Genomic DNA, 12,513 nt, shown 5'->3' on the forward strand with positions numbered 1-12,513 from the left:
TGCAGCTTACCTCTCCAATGGAATGAGATGCACAGCTACTCTTCCTGGAATGACAGGAATGATGGAGTTTTACAACCTGGTGATCTTTTGCTGTCTGATGAGAAAGGTTCTGTCCATATTTCCCAGAATTTACTCATCCCAAACAATATCCTTTCCCTTTAAACAATATTCTTTCCTCTTAAGACCTGAGCGTTACTTCAGGCTATAAACCCCATCTTTATGAGTGATGTTGCTTGTACTTCACAATAGCCCAAGCGATGTCATTCTTATCTAAGGGCCAGGCTAATCCTGATTCTTATGAGGTGTTCTTTCTATGTCAGTCATTTTTAACTAGATCCTCACCTAGGGCACTGTTTCTAAGTCAACAAGAAACCATCTTATGGATGAAGCTGCGAGTTCATTTCAAGAACTTCAACGTAAACATGTTTTAAGTTTTGTGCTATTCATAGGGCTAAGTTAATTGCTACCTGAATACTTTCCTCCCAAATTGTGCTGTGATTAAATATGGCTAAAGTAAAAAAAAATATAGAAGTTCTGGTCCAGCAGCTGTTAAATAGAATCAGGTTGAGCCATTTTTCCTGCCTGCCGTCAAACCAGCAGAGGAATCATCATACCTATCCACTGAATTACAGCTTCTACTGCATTTACCCTTTACTAATTATTCAACATGGAACACATACCTCCCTGCCAACTCACAGAGGTCTATCTAAATGATTTCTTCCCAAATATCCTGGCTTTCCTAATCATGTTTGGTCTCCTAGCTAAACCATTAGCCATACCTCAGGAACTGGTTACATAACTATACATCTGGCCATCTCTCTTGCCAAGTAAAGTGCTTGACCAGTTAGCTCACTGCCCACAGTTATGTCTGGTGAGATTTCTTATAACACTAAGTTGCAGAATGTCCCAGGTAGACAGTACAGTGCTGCAGTTGCCCACTTTCTGTTGTTGCCTGCATACAATGTACAGTCATGTATAAATGGAGATCCAGGACTTCTCTTCCTCCATCAACTGATTATAGAGAACTGCCAGAGAAGCACAAGGGCAGGTAGTGAGAGCAAAAGTCACCACATGAGTGATAGTGTGAGTGCTTTCTTCTTTTTGGAAATCATATGTGCATTTGGGACTTGGTAACACTTAGAACACTGTCATTGGGTAATGGATATGGCTGTACGGGGCCACCTTTGTGTCTTGATCAGTCAGATGGCATCACTTCACCATAGGAGCGCAGTTTGCATGTTAACTTGGTAGCCCATGACTGAGTGGTCACTTTCCACTAAGACTCAATAGAAAGCTATGATGGTTAATCTTGGCCGTCAACTTGCAGTACCTAAAATCACCTGGGAGACAAGTGTTTGGGCATATCTATGAGACAGTTTCTAGGTTAGATTAATGGAAGAGGGTAGACCCACCTAAATGGGGTCAGTGCCAATCTATAGAATGGGTTACAGACTGCATTAAAAAAGAGAAAGTCAGCTGAGCATGAGGATTCATTGCTCTCCGCATTCTGACTATGGAAATGGTGTGAACAGCCACCTTCTGTCACTATATCTTTCCCATCATGAAGGAGACTGTTGTTTTAAAAAATAAAAATCCCAGCCATTTGATTTTACCAAATGAAGACTTAAAATCTAGATGTGGTAAAAGCCTGCTAGCTGAGAGAAGTAGAGAAAAACCCAGCTGACCTTACTCCACCAACGTTCCAGGAGGAAAAAGCTCCTTCTCCTTCTCCACCCTGTCTTAAAGAGCCTTCAACTCACTGCTCTGGGAAATCAACTGTATCAGGACATAGAGATCCACAGAGCCTAGGGTACATCTTGAATTGGCAGGAGAATTTGGTAGCATTGTTTAGATGATGATGGTTTGGAAGGCGGGAAAGATGCAAGATTGAGGAGGGTCATGAAGTCTTGTTCAAAGACTGAGGTCAAACAATGTTGGGAAAGGGTAAGAATCTCTGAAAGGATGCCCCTAGAAGAAGCTGTGATGGTAAAATTTAGGCTGTACTGAAGACTCTGGGATACTAAAAATGCCAGGACTATGGAATATATGTCAAGGAAATCTGAAGGCATAGAATGGAGCATGCCTAAGACAAAGACTCTGTATGCTACAGGACTCAGAGCTGCAGGAGCAGGCTATTCAGTTCTATTGGAGCCTAGGTGATTCTGCCCCAAGCTCTAGGCACTGTCCTGAAGTTGTAGGATTTGGTGTTTGCTGTGTTGTACTTTGGTCTTACTTTGCTTTGATCTTTCCTGTTATGCATTCATCCCTCCCCCTTGGAGTGTGAATGCTTATTCTGTCCCATTGTCTATCGGAATGTTGCAATTTTATTTTGATTGTACAGGAGCTTACAGTTAAGAGATTGCCTGGATCACAGAAGTGACTCTATACTAATGATTTTGAACAGTGTTGGGACTAAAGATAGTGGGGACTTCTGAAATTGGGCTGAATATGTTTCATATTATGAGATGGGTATAAGATTCTGGTGATAGATAATGTTCTGGTGTCAAGTTAACAAGGGTAGAATTGTGATAGTTAAATCTTGATTGTCAACTTGACAGTACATGGAATCACTTTGGAGACAACTCTCTGTACATGTAGTTATATAGTTCCTCCAGTAACAGTCAGTAACTGGGGACCAAACATTTGAATGCTTGGATTATGGGGGAGATTTCATTCAAAATACCATACCTTACTGCAGTCAAATGCTCTACCACTGAGCTATACCCCCAATACCATACCTTACTGGATCTGTTGCAGACCCTTCTTTTCTGGGTGTCATTCCAATGAGCAGTTTTCTAAGTCACTAGATTGTGGCTAGAATGGCACACCTAAGTAAGGAATGTGCTGCCTCCCAAATGCAAAAGTTGATATTGGGCTTCTTTTTTGGTTCTAGGAGGATAGGTGCAGTAATTTACTCACATCTCTAGATTTTCCCAACATGTATCATACTATTGGATTCCTAACAGGATTCCCTAGGTAAAAGGTTGCTAAGTTTTAGTTGGCTGTATTTTCCCATGTCTGAAACAAAATATCTTTGACGAAGGTATATTTCTCACTTACCTGCTATGTTCATATACTGTCATAATACACATACACAACACACACACACACACACACACACACACACACACACACACACACACACACACACATACTTCTCCTTGCTCTGATCAAATACCTCACAGGAAGAAGCTTAATGGAAGAAAAGTTGGTTTTGGCATACAGTTCAGGACAAACAGTTTACTGTGTTGGGGAGATATAGTGGTGGACCAGCTCCTGCTCATGACCCTGGCAGCAGGACATTGCTTGCTCACATTTTGTTTGTCAGGAAGCAGAGAAGGATGTTGTCATCTGGCTCCTTTCTTTTCCCCATTTTAGTCTGTCAGGAACCACAGCCCATGATACAGTGGTGCTCACATGAGGGGAGTCTTCTCCCCTCAGCTCATCTTCTTTATAAAATTTGTCATAGATTCAATGCTGTGCTTCACTGGTGCTCCAGGTATTTCTCAATCTAGCTGCAATAGAACTATCATGTCATTTTTTAAAAAAAAATTCTTTGATTAGAACAACTCTGCAAACTTTGTGTTCTTTGAAATGAACACAAAGGCAAGCATATTGCTGCTGGGTAGACATATCTAACAGAAATTCCCACAGTATATTACACTCAAATCAAGTCTCCCTCCTGAGTCTCTTAATATAGTCATTACACAAATACACATTGAGTACTCCCCATGTGTTTTCTAGATGATGTAACAGGAAAGGAAAACAAGAAGCCTTTGCTCTCTGGAACCCAAATTCTATAAGGAAGACAGAAAACATAAACAGTGAAACACCTGTGCATATTCCAGCACTTAAAAGACCTAGGTAGGAAAATCCAGAGTTTCAGGGGAGCCTTGGAGCTATGTAGTAGGATCCTATATTAAAAGTATATATTGTGCCTACACACACACACACACACACACACACACACACACACACACACACACGGTTAGAACAGGAGAACAGGTGCCATGTAGATACAATTAGATGTTTATCTAGATGAGTCCTTAAATAAGACAATTTCTGTAGGGAAAAAATAGAAGTAGATTAATAAAACGTAGAATATGTATGAAGTGCTACTTCTTTCCTCTCTTTTCTTTTGAGATGGGATCTTTATGTAGTTCTTGCTATCTGTTTTGGAACTTGCTATTTAGACCAGGCTCACCTGGGACTCACAGAGATCTACCGGCTCTTAAGTGCTGGAATTAAAGGTGTGTGTCACCACATCCAGTCCTGAGGTGCTACTTTGTATAAGGCTGTTATAGAAGTCTTCTCTAAACAATCAACATTTAAGCAGAAATATTATTTAAAAACAAGAGAGGGAAAATCCTGCATAAGGTCAGAATGTGGGTATGGTCCCTAAAGCAACACAAAGCAGAAAGAAAGAAGTTGTTAATGAGGAATTTTCAACTGAAGACTTTTTTTAAAGTACTTTTTCCCCCTCACCAAGCCATGGTCAAGCCAGGCAAGGTCAGTTATGGACTGGCAGAGCTTCCGGCGGGACAGTAGCCTGGGAACTGGCACTTGATATTACCCCCCTATGTATGTGGTCAAATATTTCAGACATTTAGATGTACAATGCTTTGTTTGCCATTCCAGAATGTACTTTGCTAAAGGGAAATTGAGATACCTTGAGCTCCCTGTCATGTGACCTAGGAGAAACAAAATCTCCAAAAGAAAAAGTAGCCCAAGGATTAAATCGTTCTGTATCCAGGTTCAGTGTGCTGTAAGGAAGGAGATAACATCTATTTAGAGAAGTTGTTCAAATTGGGTCACATCTGGAACCATGTCCGTTATTTTAAACTTTTAAAAATTTCCCACTTGACATTTGTTCTCTCATTGCGTTTGGGTTCAGTGTTCAGGCTAAACTAACACTCTCTTTCTCCCTCTCTCCCTCTCTCCCTCCCTCCCTCTCTCTGTGTCTCTGTGTGTCTGTGTGTCTGTGTGTCTGTGTGTCTGTGTCTGTGTCTGTGTCTGTGTCTGTGTCTGTGTCTGTGTCTGTGTCTGTGTCTGTGTCTGTGTCTGTGTCTGTGTCTGTGTCTGTGTCTGTGTCTGTGTCTGTGTCTGTCTCTGTCTCTGTCTCTGTCTCTGTCTCTGTCTCTGTCTCTCTTTTTCCCCTTCCTCTCCCACCACCCCCGTCCCTTCCTCTTCTCCCCTCCGCCGGGGACGGTCTAGAGCCCTGACATGGCTGGTCAGGAAAGAACCAGTAAGCCGAAATAGCTCAGTTGGGAGAGCGTTAGACTGAAGATCTAAAGGTCCTTGGTTCGATCCCGGGTTTCGGCAGAGGTTTACTTTTCACACCTAGTTGGTGGAGGTTTCACGTCATCCATTGCTCCTTTATTTAGCCTCTGTTGTATGATAAGAGGTTACATAATTTCACTGTTATCACAGAGTAAGACTTGAAAATCTTTTTGTTTACACGAAGCTAAGTTGTTCTTCAGTTTCCAATAGTTCCCGGAATGAAAATAAGAAAAAATTATACAGCGCATTATTCGTTTGAAAGTAGCTTTTATTAAAAGTCTGTATGTATAAGATTCAGGAAGGAAGTGTAGTTCAGGAGTAGTGGTTCTATATGCTAGACTCTGAGTTCTGTTCCTAGTAACATCTTGGTTCCCTGGGTCTCTTCGTACCAAGAAGTAAAGCCACAGCTATGTGCTGTGGAGTAACCCAAACCTAGATGCTAATGTGAGCGAATGTTTAGAAACTCCGTTCCTCAATACCACCAGTCTCTGAGGATTTACTTTGAACCAACTTGAAATTCGAGTTATCTCTTGGCAATAATTAACGAGTTATCGAGAAGTTTACAATTTGCTGTCTAGTGACTAGGCGTGCTTCTAAAAGTGAAACATGGGGTCATGAGAGCTTTTACAGGAAAACTTCGTCAACGTTAAAGGTTTTGTTCTGAGTGTGATGTCTAAGTATTCCAAATTCTCTTGTTTAAAACTATGAATATAAATTAAATAAAAAAAATCTCCTCCTGTTGCTTTACTTGGACCACTTGATACAGTTGGCCGGTTAGCTCAGTTGGTTAGAGCGTGGTGCTAATAACGCCAAGGTCGCGGGTTCGATCCCCGTACGGGCCACTAGTTGAAGTCTCCATTTTCCTTCTTTCTTTCAAGTCTCTAACAACTGAGAGCCAGATTTCCGTTTGCTCCAAGGTTTAAAATTCCTCCAAGGAATTCACTACATTAAAAGGACGAGTGCGCTGCTTAAATTCCAGCACTAGAGAGGCAGAGTCAGGCAGATCTCCAAGTTCCAGGAGAGTCAATCCTGCATGCACAGTCAAGTACTAACCCGTCTTTTAAAAAAATTCAAGAAAGAAAAGAAAAGCTAGGGGTGATTGCCTAGGTCTGCAATTCTCTCTCTTGCAAGGCAGAAGGAGTTGATGCTAGCGGGTTTGAAGCCTACGTTGGTTGGGCTACAGTGTAAAACCCTGTCTCACGAAACTTTGCCTGTAGTATGAGAGCTTAGGTGTATTTTAGAGGAAATTAGGAGAAGGAACAAAATTCTTTTTCAGTATATTGAGAGAAGGGCAGACTCAATGAGTCAATGAGTAAGTTGGTGAGAGCGAGGCAATAATAACAGCAAGAAAGTTTTTGTCTTTGTTTTCTGAGCAGTCTTAACTCTGTGGTGTTTGTTTTGAAACAGGGTCTCATGTAGTCCAGGCTGGTCTTAAACTGGAGTGTATGCAAATCTGGCCTTGAATCTTTGATCTTCCTGCTTTAGCCTCTCAGCTGGGCCTACCTTTTTAATTTTTCTGGGGTAAGTAAGCACTGGGGTAAATAAAGCCCACCCAGGCGAGGCTTCCAGGTGGCTCCCGCTAAGATCCTTGGTAGCTGTAGTAATGGCCGGGGCTTGCTGAAAGTTGATTGGGCTGATATGGTTTGCAGGGCTCTGTGGGATCCTCTGAATTGCGGAGGCTGCTGGACCTTTAGACTTGGAGGTGAGTATCCTGCACAGAGACCCAGCTGAGGTGCAAGGGTTTCACATAGGAGCAGCAGGGTGTTTCAAGACTCCCCTGTGTTTGGAGATTTCTCTGGTGTAAATGTTTCTTGCATAGCCTCATCTACTCAGACACACCAATAGTGAATTAATATCTGCAGACAGTTACAGTGCACTTATATAGACTGTGAGGTGCCCTGTGACATGTGAAAGGCTGATTAAGTGTTAGCTTTTGGTACAGAACCCATTATTAAATGCACCCCTTTTGCGCCTGTACCGGAGCAGGGACGGCAACACCAAGCAGTAAACGCCATAAGCTGGAGGTCACACTTGGCTTCTTTAGTTTTTTTTTTTTTTTTTTGTAATCCCCAAACTCTCTGTGAGAGGAAAGATAGATCCATTCCTAAACTAAGATGCTCTGGTATAACTTGAGAAAATTCCTCCCTCTTGACAGTTTCTCAGCTTCTAGCCTCTCTCTCCACTCTCTCCACTCTTCCTGAAATAAAAACTTCTTGCTTAGGGCACACTATGAGGCCTCCTTTTCATGCTCCCTTCCCTCTCTCTTTCTGGGTCGACCTCTTTCACCCTGGTACAGTCAGTCTCCTTCTTACTTTTATAAACACCACTTTTACCTCTGAAATGTTAGTTATGCTTTAGAGAGAAGATCAATTTGTTCAGATTTAAACAAATTGTATCTCTTTTCTGTGCCTAGTTTTGAGCTTTCTGCTTGGTTCAACTCTGTTGTGTGCTTACATTGAGTTTCCAAGAGAGACAGTGAGGCATACCATTTACCATTGGTGAACATTATTGTTGGAAATGTAGTTATTGTAAAGATGAGGTGTCCTTTCATACATTTCAGAAGATATTGACAATAGCCTTTTCCTCATGTCCAAATAGGTAAAAAGTGTAATTACTCACTATAGGTAAGTTTATTGTAAAGCATTATTATAACTCAAAGAAACCTAAAGGCACTAAAATGCAAAACAGAATCCAGCTCCCTGGATGATTTCAGGTTGGAAAGGGTTTGTCAGGGTAGGATGCTGATCCCACCACCAGACCACCAACTATTTTTCAGAAATCAAACAGGAAAATCTAAGCCTCACTGGACTCAAAGTCCAGTGTCTTAACTACTCACTCATCGAAACCTAAAAGACTTATTCATGTAAAAATTAACATGTATTATTTGCTAGAGAGGAGACTGATCTCCATTTGACAGGCACGTTTCAGAGGACACTCTCTTATATTTTTGGTTGTGAGCCTAGCCTTTAACGGCTGAGCCATCTCTCCAGCCCAGAGGACACTCTCTTCAACTCCATTCAACTCCATGCACCTTGTACCACAGCAGAACACCTCCATGTTCCTCAAGCCAAGGCAGCAGGTAGACCATCTCTAAATGTATAATCTGTGTCTCTCAGTTAGGGTTTTCATTGCTGTAAAGAGACACCATGACTAAGACAACTTTTTAAAATTAATTAATTAAATCTATATAAGTGCACTGTATCTGTCTGCAGAAATGCCCTAAAAGGGCATCAGATCTTATTACAGATGGTTATGAGCTACCATGTAGTTGCTGGGATTTGATCTCCAGCCCCCAAGACAGCTCTTATAAAGGACAACATTTAACTGGGGCTGGCTTACAGGTTCAGAGGTTCAGTCCATTATCATCAAGGCAGGAACATGGCAGTGTCCAGGCAGGCATGGTGCAGGGGGAGCTGAGAGTTCTATATCCTGATCTGAAGGCTGCCAGGAGAAGGTTCTCAATACCCATCCCAACAGTGACACACTTCCTCCAACAAGGCCACACCTCCAAATGGTGCTACTCCCTGTGGGTCAAGCATATTCAAACCACCACCCTGTGTTGGTTTTTTTTTTTTTTTTCTGTTTTAGTATGTAAGGTATGTAAGTGTTTACAAAACAGGCATGGCTCATTTTAAAATAGAACCCTGTACTTAGTTTGTCTGGAGTTTTAGAATACACACCGAGTATAATCCATTGTGCTGTGGAAATGGTAGTGTGCCTACAGTTACTGAATTTGTGCAACAGCCGTGGGGTCAAATTCAGCTGGCTGCTGAGCCTTCTTCCTTAGGAGGATGTGAAATGACAGTGATTGTCAGTCAAGTGAACATGGTAGCACCATCCTCATCTCCAAGCATCTCTCTATAGGTTTCCTACTTACTTCTGTTAGAAATGAACAAAGAATAACTTCATGTCACACAAAGAAACACATGGACAACGTGAAAGTAGGTTGCAAAGAGGCTGTGCCAGAATTCAAACTAGGCTAGCAAGAATACTTGGCCAATTTGGCAAAGTATTCTGTCTTTCATTTGTGACCCTTCTGCCTCTACCTCTTTCAGCAAATCCTACCTATGTGTACCATCAAAACTGGCTCAGTCTTTCGTCTATAATATGTGTAGTGACTTCATTTCACCCTGTGAGTGGGGGGCTTGACTTTGCAATCTAATTTGCCAAAGGTCAGCTTCAACAGGTCAGGTAAACTAGGGAGGTATCTTAGTTAGGGTTTTGCTGCCGTGAATAGACACCATGACCAAAGCAAGTCTTATAAAAGACAACATTTAATGGGGGCTGGCTCACAAGTTCAGAGGTTCAGTCCACTATTATCAGGGCAGGAACATGGCAGCACCCAGGCAGTCATGGGGCAGGCAGAGCTGAGAGTTCTACATCTTCATCTGAAGGCTGCTAGAGGAAGACTCACTTCCAGGCAGCTCGAGTGAGAGTCTTAAGACCATGCCCACAATGACACACTTACTCCAACAAGGCCACACCTCCTAATAGTGCTACTTCCTGGGTCAAGCATATTCAAATCATCCAGGAGGATAATGTGTGGAACCAGCTACTGATAACTCAGCAGACTTTTCTGTGAGAGAATAAAGCTTGACTCACTAGGCCAGCACTCCCTGTGACTGGTGAGAGAATCTCTAAACTCCACATTCTTTGAGAGCTGGCGAGAAAGAGAAGATAAAAAGGGGGTAAAATTACACACACACACACACACACACACACACACACACACACACGCACACACGCACACACGCACACACACACACTGAGTGGATGAAGCAAGACAAGCACCAACAACTTTATTTCCCCCCTTAACCCTTTTATACCACCTAAAACAAAGTTTTCTATGTAAGAGAAAATTTACCTCATAGCCGCAAGTTACAAAGTTTCTAAAAACAGTCACCACAAAGCCATATTCTTCAAAAAAACAGATTAAAATCACTACACAGAAGGAAATTACAATAGGATTATTGATTACCTATTCTTCTTTTGAAACTCACACCTAACTAAATATTTCTCATCTATCTTTCCACAACTACATTGGGAAATAATTTTTATGTCATTGATTAACAAAGTTTAAGCAAGCCAAGTTTGTAGTAACAGGGTTTTCCCTGTGCTTAGCTGGTGACACTCTGTATTTACCAAGAAACAGGTCATCTATTTTACATCGTATTTTTGAAATCTTGTTCAGCTAAACTGGCTAATCATCTGTCCTTTGTTCTTATACTACTAATACAATTAATTACCTACTCTTTGTCCGTGGCCCTCCTTTTCATGGTGCACATTGAAACCTGTGACCACATCCTAGACCACAAGATCAAGGACCTCAGACAACCTGGAATAAATGTATTCTTTGATCACTAACTTGCCTTAAGCCTATTTTTCTTCCTAGTATGTGCTTGCAGTGTATTAATGCTCACGGTCCTCCTTTTCTAACACATGCAGCCCTTTCTATTCTACAAGGAGGGGCACATTCTGTGGGATGATGTCACAGGTGAGGCAGGTACAAGATAGAACAAGGCCTGTCATTGGACGAGAAGGAAGGATGGGCAGGAGAAAAGTTTGAAGGAGGAGGAGGAGACCTGAATGGAAGAGGAGCAGAGAGATAGTAGCTGGGGACAACACGGAGGCTGACGTTAAGATTCCACGCTGTACCTTTACAGGTTGTTATGAATGTTCTTAAGGGGTGGATGTGTACTGGGTGTTGCATGTGTAGGTGGGCAATTATATCTTATCAATTGGATCAAAGGTTATTGTGTTGTGTGGTCTTTCTTGTGGAGAATTGAGTTTGGGAGAGTGTGTGGCAGCAGAGGGCCGCCTTGGAGTTGGGATGTGTGTTTCAGGCAAGATATCTAGCAGATATCTTGGGGTACTGTGGTGCTGGATCTAGTGGGGGTAAAAGACAGCATTTTATTTTTTACAGTTTTACAACAACAACATTCTATTCTTGATTCTAACTTTATTATATCTTTCTGGAAAATCAACTTAAACCATCTCCTTAAACTTTCTATCAACTACCTTATCTTCTTAAAACTATTTAAATCAAGTCTGGATTTCCACAAAATCATTAACTCACCTAAATTATTATTTTATGAAAGTTTCATCTTCATATTGATCTACAGGAAAATTGCCCGAGAGAGTGGGCTATCTCCCAAGAGGCAGGCACACCAAATTATAGGCAGTGAGAGTCTCCCTAGCGCCCAATCACGCCATGCTAGATATATGAGGAATACAGCAATGCCCCTGCGGCTGAACCTCTCCAAGATACACCCATAGCAGCTGAGAAAAAACAAGTCAGACCATCTCCAGGAAGCTTACTTGCCCACTGCTGCTCCCCTTGCTTGCTGTCCACCACTAATTGATTGCTAAACCTTACAAAGGAGAAGGGGAAGGCTCAGGAAATATTGAGCCTCTGTTGAATGAACTATGTTTGACAGGAAAGGAAAAAAAAAGCTTTTCAAGCTCCTTGCTGAGCCCTGTAGAGTCTTTGAGACTTGGTGCACCAGTATAAAGGCAGTCCTGCTAGCCTCTTCCTTTTCTTCCTACCTCTTTCACTCCTTAGGTTATTATCCCATGTACCTGTGTCTATTGCTTCTATCTATCTATCTATCTATCTATCTATCTATCTATCTATCTATCTATCTATCTATCTATCTACCTTCCTTCCATTTATATACTTATCTCTCCATTTCAATCAAGAATTTCTACAAGGCAAAATTGTGTCTCTTATTTTTAGGGATGGGAGGATGGGAAGGGAGGGAAGTTAGTGGCAGTGGAAACAGGTTTTCTCAACATACGTATGGTCTGTGTCTGCAGTTCTAGCACTGGGCAGATAGGGCAGATCAGGAGTTAAAGGTAAACCTTTAATACTCAGCAAGTTTGAGGGCAGTCTAGTCTATAATGAGACCCAATCTTTCAAGTCCCCCAAATCTAGAATGTTAACAAGTTGCCTATGACAAGGTACTTACTTGGACAGTAGTCTCAATGATGTAATCTTTTTTCTCACCTCATGTCTCTCTTTAATGTTTTTTTCTTATGCTTCCCTCTTGCTTTTAAAGAGACAGCCACTTTTTATTTTACTGGAATATGTCTCTCCTACAGAGTAGAATTCTATTTAGAAAAAGAAGAAATCCCCTTAAAAGAACTGTGGTTGGAACATAGTTGAAACATTTTTGCATCGTTTAATCACAGTCTTAATACTAAACCTCTCAGTTTTTATTGAGATATAGTCTC

General features: G+C 41.6%; 2 non-coding genes across 2 annotated transcripts; both read left to right on the forward strand.

Moving 5' to 3' along the window:
- Positions 1 to 5,249: 5,249 nt before the first annotated feature.
- On the forward strand, positions 5,250 to 5,322 carry Trnaf-gaa6 (transfer RNA phenylalanine (anticodon GAA) 6). Its single transcript has one exon. It is a non-coding gene; the product is annotated as a tRNA-Phe (tRNA).
- Positions 5,323 to 6,048: 726 nt separating this feature from the next.
- On the forward strand, positions 6,049 to 6,122 carry Trnai-aau10 (transfer RNA isoleucine (anticodon AAU) 10). Its single transcript has one exon. It is a non-coding gene; the product is annotated as a tRNA-Ile (tRNA).
- Positions 6,123 to 12,513: the final 6,391 nt, after the last annotated feature.

Source organism: Rattus norvegicus, chromosome 17, assembly GCF_036323735.1.
Source record: "Rattus norvegicus strain BN/NHsdMcwi chromosome 17, GRCr8, whole genome shotgun sequence".
Lineage (NCBI taxonomy): Eukaryota > Metazoa > Chordata > Mammalia > Rodentia > Muridae > Rattus > Rattus norvegicus.